The sequence below is a fragment of the Peromyscus californicus genome, unplaced genomic scaffold (assembly GCF_007827085.1).
Source record: "Peromyscus californicus insignis strain IS unplaced genomic scaffold, ASM782708v3 Scaffold_8__1_contigs__length_139910024, whole genome shotgun sequence".
Classification (NCBI taxonomy): domain Eukaryota; kingdom Metazoa; phylum Chordata; class Mammalia; order Rodentia; family Cricetidae; genus Peromyscus; species Peromyscus californicus.
This window is the reverse complement of record NW_026294606.1, coordinates 92,601,934-92,608,824: the sequence shown is the minus strand read 5'-3', so window position 1 is coordinate 92,608,824 and position 6,891 is coordinate 92,601,934. Positions and strand designations below refer to the sequence as shown.

At 43.2% G+C, this 6,891-nt stretch overlaps 1 non-coding gene across 1 annotated transcript; it reads left to right on the top strand.

Annotated features, from left to right (window-relative positions):
• Window positions 1–248: 248 nt before the first annotated feature.
• LOC128104849 (small nucleolar RNA SNORA51) lies at window positions 249–381 on the top strand. The gene has a single exon (XR_008216144.1). It is a non-coding gene; the product is annotated as a small nucleolar RNA SNORA51 (small nucleolar RNA).
• The last annotated feature ends 6,510 nt before the right edge of the window (window positions 382–6,891 follow it).

The following is a 6,891-nucleotide window of genomic DNA, read 5'->3' as shown; positions in this document are numbered from 1 at the left end:
ATAATTAAAGTGGTGTGATATCAGTGTGGCATGCACAGTGCCTGCTGAGGCAGAAGATGAAGTAAGTCCCTAAATCTCACTAAATGGGAGGGAAAATGTTTAAGATACAATTGAAAGTCACCCATTATATCACGGACCAGGATATTCTCAACTGGAACAAGAAAATTGACCAAAATCAACACCCAGATGGTACAGACATTGGAATTATCTGCGGAGTTTGAAACAGCTACCATGACAGTGCATTAGGGAGTCTTCCTCATGCCCACCACAGGCTGTGTTCTTATGCTGACTGTACATAGGAAGGAGACAGAGCAATCCCGCCCCCATTCGCCTAAGCCCAGGCCATTGTCCCTGGTCTGTATTGTGAGTGGGGATACATGGATTGGGAAAGAAGAAGAGAATGCTTCACTGAGCAATGAGGATCAAGCTGGGGGAAAAAAATGGATGAAAAGGTTTCATCAAATGAACAGAAAGTCTCAGGAGAAAAACAATGGAAGTAGAAAGAAGAATCAAATAGAAGTGTGGGAGCTGAATATCTGGAATTTTCAGATGGATACACTCAACAACAGAATGGGAAGAAGAAAGCATCAGTGAACTTGGGGACAGGACAGTAAAAACAACTTAATCCAGACAATAGAGTGAAAAGAACCCAGAGGAGGAAGCAGAGCTCAAAGGTGCCCCATAAGAGGCCACGTCACAGCCATAGAAGAACAAGAAAAGAGAAAGAAGGTATTTCAAATGGCTGAGACTCTCTCATAATTTTCAAGTAATGGCCATCATAATGAAGAAGCTGAGCAACACCACACAGTGTGGTCTCATAGAGATCATGTAAGACACTCATCACCAGACTTTGAACACCAAAGACAGAAAAACATTCTTAGAAAGAGCCAGACAGGAAAGCTTATCTTACCCCCAAACAATTTGAATGACAGCCAGTATTTTTTTAAAATCAGGAGCCATGGACCCCAAGGAGAAATGTACAGTACTTTTCAAGTGGCTCAAGAAGAGATTTATCAACTCAGAAATCTATGTCCAGTGAAAATATCCTTTTTGAAGAAGAGAGGAATGAGGATGTTTTAAGATGAAGGAGGGCTAGAATCTTTGTCACCAGTAGACCTATCCTAAAAGAGTGGCTGAAAAGAATTCTCCAAAGCAGAAAGAGAACATCAAAGGTATATTAGAACTTTATAAGAAGGAAGAAAGAAGAATAAAATGTGAATAAGTCTTCTCTTATTAAATCTAATTTCCTCATAATGTCTGGTGGTTGAATCAAAAAACATTGCCGATTGTGGTTTTCAGTGTATGTAGAAGAAATATTTAATATAAGTAGGTGAGTTTAGAAATGGGACTTGAGAGGGGTATTATTTCTTCATGACTCTTGAACTGATGAATGCAATACCAGGTGACTATGAGAAGTGATTTGGGCAAATGTGATATTTAAAGCAATCATCAAGAAACCTACACAAAGAGATACCCTGGTCATTACTACAGACGTCCCACACTGGGTTAGGGGATGCTCAGGTAATTCAGAGTTCTAGGAAAGAAACAGAAATAAGAAACAAAGAACAAGCAGAAACAAAAAGGCAGAGTTAAGCCCCAGCAGATCAGTAATTACATTAAATGTAAATGGTCTAAATGAAACAATTCAAACACAGAGACTGACAACAAATTTAAAAAGAATACAACTATTTACTGAGAGCAAGATCTTAATTCAACTGTAACATAGGCAAGTTCGAAGTAAATGGGTGATAAATAATATAATGTGAATCAAAAGAAAGCTGAACAAGAATAGCCATATTGACAACAGATTAAATATACTTTAAAACAAAAAAAATTACCAAGGAAAAAACCAAAAGGTTACATAGGAACAAAAGGGTTGGCTGACCAAAAATGTATGGGAATCCTAGATGTGTATACATGTGTTCTTAATCTGTTTTCTGCTGCTATAACAGAATACCAGAGATCAAATAAATTATAAACAAGATAAGTATATTTGGCTCATGTTTTTAGAGGACTGGAAGATCACATCTGATAAAGGAATTCCTGATGGGCCATGCCATGGCCAAAGGTATCATATGGTAAACAAATATAATTGGGGAGTAGATTTGTCTCTTCCATACCTATCCCACTCTCATCATAATCTCTTTAATCCATTCATGAGGTCGGAGCTCTTGTGACCTCATTACCTTGTCAGGGTAACCACAGAAAACATACAATAGATAGGTTCTGAAGGGACCATTTAACCCACAGCAACCCTAACAAAGCCATAAAATATGCCAAACAAAAACTGATAGAAATGAAAGCAGAAATGGACAAGTCTACAATTCCCAGTTCAAGACTACAGCACTCTTCTATTTTACCATTGAAAGAACAATAGAGTATCACCAAGGCTCCACAGACCATGGACTAATAGCATCCAACAGCCATCTGTAGAGTACTCAAAGGCAGCAATGTACTGTGGAGGCCAGAGGCATCAGATCGCCTAGAGTTAGAGTCACAGGTGGTCGTGAGCCAATGAGGCTGCTGAGAGCTGCCCAAATTGGGTCCTTTCCAAGAGCCATGCTCTTGACTTCTCAGTCATCTCTTCATCCCCTGGAAAAACAAATTTTATGTGTAATAGAATTAAAGTAAACTTGGAGGAAAGGCTATGGAGACTGAGCCCAGAGCTTGTTTCCCAGAAGAAAAAATAATTGAAGATTGAAGAAAAAGATGTCTGAAGTGCCAGATCCTAGTTTGTGTTCCGCAAGACGAGATGGTCCTTCAGGTTCCTGCTTTGCAGAAGAAACTGCCAGACATTCTACAGGACACAAAGAGAAGCGACTGAAAGACTCTAGGCCTATAGGCTGAAGAATGGATGCCCCAATGTTGCAGAAGAACTTTGGGTAACTGTTCACATAGCCAGATGTCTCTGTCATTCTAGATTTTTTGGAAGTTTCTTACCATGCTCTCCCTATTTACTTAGATAATATTATATCCTTCTGTGGTCTTTGATGTAGTTGAAGACTAGATAGTCATAATTATGGTTTTCCTTGGTTATGATAAGAAAAAAGGTAGATATAAAACTTTAGAGTCACAAATATAGAATAGATGATAAAATATTTTCTTTAATTTTGCCAAATACAAATAGACTAGATATTATAACTGTAATTCTTGCTTGATTATTCTTTTGTTATATGTAATTTTACTATGTTGAAGTTAAAACTTTCCTTTTAAATAAAAATAAAAAAGGAAATGATGGTTGATGTCGCTCTGTGTGCTGTGAATGTGTTACTCTGATTGGTTGATAAATAAAATGCTGATTGGCCAGTAGCCAGACAGGAAGTATAGATGAGATAAGCAGACAAGGAGAATTCTGGGAAGAGGAAGGCTGAGTCAGGAGTCGACAGCCAGACACAGAGGAAGCAAGACGACAAGGCAGAACTGAGAAAAGGTATCAAGCCACATAGCTAAACATAAGTAAGAATTATGAGTTAATTTACGTGTAAGAGCTAGTCAGTAATAAGTCTGAGCTAATGGGCAAACAGTTATAATTAGTATAAGTTTCTGAGTGATTACTTGGGTCTGAGCGGCCGCGGGACCGGTCAGGACACAGACAAACTCCCGCTATAGTCTTCCTCTTTCCCAAGCGTCAGACCGCCTCTGTTCTCAGGATACTTTCATACTAGAACAAGCAAAGGATGTTTAGTTAGAGGGCTGTCTATGAAAGTATTCATGGGGGAGCTGGAGAGATAGCTCAGAGGTTAAGAGCACTGGCTGTTCTTCCAGAGGTCATGAGTTCAATTCCCAGCAACCACATGGTGGCTCACAACCACCTGTAATGAGATCTGGTGCCCTCTTCTGGCCTGCAGGCGTACATGCAGGCAGAACACTAGATACCTAATAAATAAATAAATCTTAAAAAAAAAAAAAAGAAAGAAAGCCTGCATGGGGCCTATGGAGACCACAAGAGGTGTTGAAAAAGAGCAATAGGATTGGTCAATAGACAACACAGCTTTTACCAATCCGAAGGGGAAAGTGGACGACTTGCTTAAAGAACGTGGAGATGCTGAGAGGAGTTGAGAATCAGCCAGAAAGCACCTTATTCTTCTGTCAAGTAAGTCAGCCTTCACTATGGGGAGGAAGCTGAAGACATGAGCTACCCCTTTCCCTCATGTGCCAGGATCTCCAGAGGGCAACTTCAACTGGAACCCAAAGGCAAGGGTCCCTTTGCCTTCTACAGTTCAAAAGGATGTGCCCCCCAGGTCACAAGCACGGTGGGAAACGGGTTGACAGGGTGAGAAGGTGAGATGTAGACAGCTGTGCAGATGGCAGAGACCCTCACAGGCAGGGCAACTGCCTTGGTGACATGTTTAAAATGCCAGTAAGGGCAGGGGACACGGCTCAGTGGGTAAACAGGTTGCTCCATAAACACAAGGACTTGAGTTCATTCCCTAACACCTGTGGAAAAGCTGGGTATGACACTATAATCCAGGCCCTGAAAGGCAGAGACAGGAGGATCCCTGCAGGTTGCCGGCCAGTCAGCTAAATTGGTGAGCCCTCGGTTCAGTGAGATAACCTGTCTCAAAAATAAGATGGAGGGTGATTAAGAAAGACACCTGGCATCGACCCCTGGTCTCCACACACATGTGCATTGCACCCCCTACGCACACACATGAATTCAAATCCACACATTAGAAAATAAAATCACCCTGAGATGGGCTGCTTGTTGAGTTGCCATAAGGAATCACCCAACCCAACTGTCTGCCATGTGAGAGCGAGAATAAACCTTTATTACATTAAGCCTCTGAGATTTGGGGTTGTGTATTAAAACAGCTAGTGTTAATTACCCTGACTAATGCACCCAATAAAAGTCAGGGCCTCAAAGTCTGTGTGGAGTCGAATATTAAACGCACACCCAGCACTCAGGAGTAATTAAAAAGTGATTCCAATATTTACTTGTGTCTCTCAAAAAACACCAATGGGGATTCAATTCATAATTTTAGTCACTCATCTCAAAACCTATTTTATTGCCAATATCATCCCCTTTGACCCAGATACTTCCATCCATCAACCCTCAAACATTTTACCCCACTCCAAGTCCGTGCGGCACTTTTTCTCATTAACCCTCCCTTTCCTTCTAGACTTTCATAATGTAGGACTTTAAGTCTCCTTCTCTGTCTTCCCATCTTCCCTCACACTGTCCTGTTACCAGGAAAGATCCCCAGATCTTTTGTCTGATACGGAAGGATGTGTAAGGCTTATATGAATTTAAGACAGGGAAATAGCCACAATCCTGGGACATGGTAAGACATGGGCATGGGCCCGTCACAGGCTACTTTCCTAGGATTCTGTCTCTGAGACAGAGTTGTCATGCAGTTGTTCATGGGGAGCACACTGCACATTAACACCTGTGGAGGGGAGAAAGCAAGGACGGACGGAGACAAAGCAAACCGTGTCCCAGAGGCCAGATCTCATGTCTCCACGGCACTTCTTTGGGCTAAAGGGGTTTAGCCTTCTTTATCTTCCTGCCGCATCTACCATAGATGTGATCTGCCTGAGAAGCAGGTGACCTTAGGCAAGGGCATTCCCGAGAGGCCTGCCAGCTGAAGGCTGCTGCTGACAGCTCCCTCTGCAGCTGGAACATGCATCCTGCCTTGTGGGAAGAGCTTGGCGGCAGGTCACCATCCATCACTGAACTGGGAGCTTGCATCTGTGCGGAAGGTGGGCCACCATAGGGTGGCCCTGAGCTGTCTGTCTTTGCTGGCTTGTCAGCTCCTGTTCTCCCTGCTCTTCCTTCCCTGGGAGGTCTTGGGTCTCTTACTCTGTTCTAGGCTTGCTGCTTGGTTAAAGAACCACACCAAAAATCCCTTCTTCCAAGAAGCCTGTGACCTGATGCTCACGGTGCCTCACTGCCCTGCCCCGGTGCTTGCCAGTCTTCTGATACTCACTGTGCCTTTCTGCCCTTCCCCGGTGCTGGCTAGTCTTCTGCATAGGAACGGTGGCCCTGTGGCTTCTTCCTGGACTGCAGGGTTACAGAGCAGTACGCTGCTGGCCTTGCTGGAATGAATTGATTTCTCATTGCTGTTAAAGAACACTGTAATGACTGTAGTCACCAGGAGGACTTGTTAATGGTTCTGTCCCTCTTGACTGTTACCTTAAAGGGCACCCAGGGCTGTGCATGTCTTGCTAGCCTTCAAGATAACTTTTTCTTTTCCTGACTATCTATAATTAGGACCGGGCAGGGGTAGCCTTTTAATTTACCTTCTCTGCATGAGCCTCATCCTTTAATTCTTGCAGTGACTTAGACCACCAGTGTGTAAACTTGGTAGTTAAGCCCCCGTTAGTCAAGGGAAGAGGGGGAAGAAAGTTACATGGAGCCTTGGGATATGTCTCTACCTAGATTTAAACCCAGCACAGCTGAGAATACCTATGTGGAATCAGAAGATATCTGAATCAATGCCCACTTTAGCTTCTTCTGCTGTCAAATGCAGATAATGTGCCTTCCTAATGCAGGTCTTGTAAGACAGACACTCAGATGTGTCCTGTGTTTGTCCTCAGTATAACACTTGGCATGTCCCCTGGAAGCATCTGCTGTGTGCTAATTATTGATATTTACATTTTTTTCCTTTCAGTGTGTTCAGTTTGCAATTAGTACATCCAGTTACCCTGTGGCAGCGCCTGGGAACCTGCCTCTTCAGCCACCTTCTATTAGCATTCTTTGCCCTGCCCTCCCTTCATTAAATGCCAACCCAGCACAGACTGCAAGTCCTCCAGCCAACTGAGTCCCCGGTTCATTCTGGTTGCGCTCTCTTCCCAGCGCCAGCAGGTACTGGTGATGGACCGACCTCCTGGCCACAGAACTCCTTGACTCAGCCTGAACACTCATCTCCCAGGACAACAGGCTCACGCAGA